Below are 4,425 nucleotides of genomic sequence, written 5' to 3' on the forward strand. Positions count from 1 at the left end.
CTTACAAAGGCTTTGTGTGTCGGCAGCATTCTGGAGCAGCTAAATCCACCCCCAGTGAAGGGAGGCAGTGAGTTACGAGGAGAAGAGAGCACTGGGTCTGACGGCAGCTATGGTGGGTTCCAGGCCAGGCTCAGACACTCCCAAGCTGAGGGATCCCGGGGACTTATTCTCCCTGCTCGTAAAACGAGAGGGTTGAATTCTATGATGTCTAATGAACTGGACGGCTCGAAAAAGTTGTTTCGACCCTAGAGTTTCATTATATTTCAAGCCTCATTAAGAGGTTATCGCAGATATCAGACAGCTCAGCGGGCTCTCCAGAGAAGGAAGAGGCCTCTGAATATCTCCCACCTGCTATCATGGGGCCTCCACCGAAACATCAACTTGAAGCCAGGGTAGGCTGTAGTATTAGCCTGCTACTTTGTCCCCAGTAGTCTGCCTTGCCATTCATTCTGGTGAAAACAGAAACATTCAGAGGAAATAGAAAGACCAAGGAGAGGGGCGCCTGGGTGGCTCAGTCGGTTAAGCAGCCGACTTCGGCTCAGGTCATGATCTCGCAGTCCGTGAGTTCGAGCCCTGCGTCGGGCTCTGTGCTGACAGCTCAGAGCCTGGAGCCTGTTTCAGATTCTGTGTCTCCCTCTCTCTGACCCTCCCCCGTTCATGCTTTGTCTCTCTCTGTCTCAAAAATAAATAAACGTTAAAAAAATAATAAAAAAAAAGAAAGATCAAGGAGAGAGAAAATGGGGTGCAAAAGACACCCCTTGATTTTGTAATTCTCAGAGGATTATCTGCAGGCTGCTTTCACACAAGACCATAGACCTGTAGAAATAAACAAGTAACAGCATATTCTTTAAGGCGGGCGAGTGGCGGTGTTTGGACAGTATGTGTTCTTCCCAAACTTTCTGATGATCTTAACTCCAGGAAACCTCTGTTCTCTCTATTCAAGGGCTGATCAGGTACCTCTCTGCCCTTAAATACAGCAAAGAAAGGGCTGTATGTTCTTGAGACTCAGTGTTAGGCACTGTGTTTCTTCTGAATGCATCACAAAAAGCCAGGGATACGTTTTCTGGATCCCCCAAAACACAATCCCTCTGCCCTTCCGAAATGCATCTAAATCGATCACTTGCCCTGTAGGCACGCTGGAACTGGTGAAGCAGTCTTGCCCCACCCCAACCACTTCCGTATGGAAATGTCCATTATTTTAGTATAAATTGCTTTTTCTGTCTCATTTACTTTTTGTTGGAACATCATATCGATTTTTTTTTTAGTTATTATAAGTGTATAGGTGGGTTTACCATCTATGAATTTCATTTCAGGATATTAAATGACCATTAGAAAGCACTTATTCAGGAAGAAATCACTGGGCCTCATAGAAGTCAGGCTCACTGGTGTAGAATAGCTTACATTATTTACTGGAGTTTTCCAAGTTGGGTAGGCGATGCCTCCGTGAGCTCCAGGGTTTCCTTAACATCTTTGATTAGCCAGCTTCCTAATTTCCAAGCTTAGCTGGTCATCTGATTTGTTGTTGTCGTTGTTGTTCATAGACAGATTAGGAACACATGGGCAAAAAAGGCTGAAATCAGAGTTGTCCCCTTCTAAGCCCTGTAATAATCTGCTTAGCTAACATTTACTGAAAACATACATTGTGAAAGCTATCTGTTCAAAGGATACCACGTGGTCACTATCTCAAGAAGGTAATACTTATCGTTGGCAGGGTAGAGAGAGACACGTGAACATAAACCATAAGCCATATGTGAGAAAACAAATGACATGCTATAAAACTGCAGGAGAAACAATTCTTACAACAGCATTCAGGGTAAGTTTTAGGACAGAAATAACATTTGAATAGAGGCTTAAGGGTCGAATGAGGTTTTGATATAGTAGGAGAGCAAACAGTCTGAACAAAGTTAATTGCCATAAAAATGTGGCCATGTCCAGGGAATAATAAGCAGTCAATATGAGCACTGAAGTGTGTTCCCAGATGGGGCTCACAGGCAGGATGTGGCCAGATCTCGGGCAGTTTTAAATGCCACACTTAGGAATTTTAACCTGTCCCCTTGGACAATAAGGAGATCCTGCATGTTTTGGGGAGAAGGTGCTGGCATCATTGAAATTAGTTTGGAGAAGTTGACTGGCGGCAGTGTAAGGGATAAAAAGGAGAGCAAATGAAAAGAAAAGGGGCAGGGAGACGATGAGGGGTTGCTTCCATAATCCAGCGGTGGGATCACCTGGGTGGCCCAGTGGGTGAAGCCGACTGACTGTTGGTTTCAGCTCAGGTCATAGTCTCATGGTTCTGTGAGTTCAAGCCCCGCATTTGGCTTTGCACTGCCAGCATGGATCCTGCCTGGGATTCTCTCTGTCTCTCTCTCTCTCTCTCTCTCTCTCGTCCCTCCTTCCTTATGTTTACTCTCTCTCTCTCTCTCTCAGAATAAATTTAAAAAACAAACAAACAAATAAACAAAACCACACATAACCCAGAGGTGAGTTAACACAGCAGGACTGAAGTTAGGCACTGAAGCAAGAGTGGGAAGGAGGAAGGCAGATGGGAGGGAAAACGACATATCCTAACTGTGGGTGTAGGGGGCAAGGAAAGCGAAAGATGAGGAGATGACCCCAAGCCCCCTCATATGGATGATATTAATAAGTGAAGGAGACAATTATCACTCTGGAGGACTGAATATTTAGGAAAAGGACAATGAATTTGGTTTGGAACACACTGAGTATCCCCCAAAGAAGCTTTCCCCTCAATGGAGGTACCATCAGCACTGAAAGCAAATACCACCCCCAAGTCAATACTAACTTGTTTTCATGGCCAGTCATGGCTGGCTTAAAAAGTCACTCAAAATATAAAGGGGGTTCTATTAGGATTTACAGAAGAGGTCATTGAATCATGGGGGCATCGGCATCATTGGTGGACTTGATGAACAAATATAAAACAAAGTTCTTGAATGAATGCTACCCTCGAAAACATGTATTGTGTACATCATCTGCCAATAAAACGCAGCTGTTCACACTCCTTAACGTGGTGGGAGGGGGGATGTGACAGGATATGACACTATGCTGAGGAATACAACAAAGTTCACGCCAATGGAGCAGATACTAATGTGCGGGCACATCCTCACTCCACTTTAAGAAACTTGCTCTGAGGGTAACATTCTGTCCATCACCAAGTGTTAATATTTTCTTTTTTTTTTTTTTAATTTTTTTTTAACATTTATTTATTTTTGAGACAGAGAGAGACAGAACATGAACGGGGGAGGGGCAGAGAGAGAGGGAGACACAGAATTGGAAGCAGGCTCCAGGCTCTGGGCCATCAGCCCAGAGCCTGACGTGGGGCTCGAACTCACGGACCGCGAGATCGTGACCTGAGCCGAAGTCGGACGCTCAACCGACTGAGCCACCCAGGTGCCCCAATATTTTCCTTTTTTACTCTTGTTCCTCGGAAGCATTTCGGGGGCCCCTCACTGAGACAACAAGACTTGTTTTTCTGTGATGGCCTAATTTTACTATCCTATAAAAATAAGTGACTGCAACGATCTGGCTTTTATATACGAAATGACCTACCGTCTCTTCATCTCACAATCCCAGGGAAATGTTCTTGCTCGGGCTTCTGGCACTGTTCTGAGTGGGCATGGTGGGGAAGGAAGGACTTCGGAACTGGAGAGACCCCCCTCCCCAGCACTCGGTGGATTGAATTAGTTGAATTAGACATCAGCGAAGCCATTTCGTCCATTTATTTTTTTTTAATTTATTTTTATTTCTTTGGAGAGACATAGAGCAAGCAGGGAGGGGCAGAGAGAGAGGGAGCGAGAATAACAAGCTGGCTCCACACACTGTCAGCACAGAGACCAACGTGGGGCTCGAACTCATGAACCGTGAGATCATGACCTGAGATGAAATTCAGAATCAGGTGCGTAACCAGCTGAGCCACCCAGGTGCCTGTGAAGCCATTTGAAAGAGAGGACAAGAGCACCCAGATGAGACAGGGCTTGGGGAAAACAACACGTAACTGATGGCTGTAACTAGAGAAGTCAAGTGTTAATAAGAAAAAAAGAGGCTAGTCGGAAATGGAAGCACAGTGGTAAATACTAAGCTATTGGGGTTGATACGCGCGAGTCTATTTTAGCCAGACGCCTTTACACTTTTAAATCACGTATTCACAGTCTTCAATCTGACTTCATGCTCACCAAGTAGCAGGCTGATAATAATGTGGCTTCCTGTGTGGTATGCCGGCAGGTAGACTGTCTGGTTGCCTCTCCAATTAGACGGCTCATTATAAATTGATAAACTGGTGTACATCATTCCTTTTGAGCCTGGAGAATCTGAGATCACCCCTGCTTCTGGTATGTTGATAAATCAGCTTTGTAAGCCACCTACACTTAGAGCCAGTCCTTGAACCATAATGAATTTAAGGCTGCCTCCCTATGA

Source organism: Panthera leo, chromosome D3, assembly GCF_018350215.1.
Source record: "Panthera leo isolate Ple1 chromosome D3, P.leo_Ple1_pat1.1, whole genome shotgun sequence".
Classification (NCBI taxonomy): domain Eukaryota; kingdom Metazoa; phylum Chordata; class Mammalia; order Carnivora; family Felidae; genus Panthera; species Panthera leo.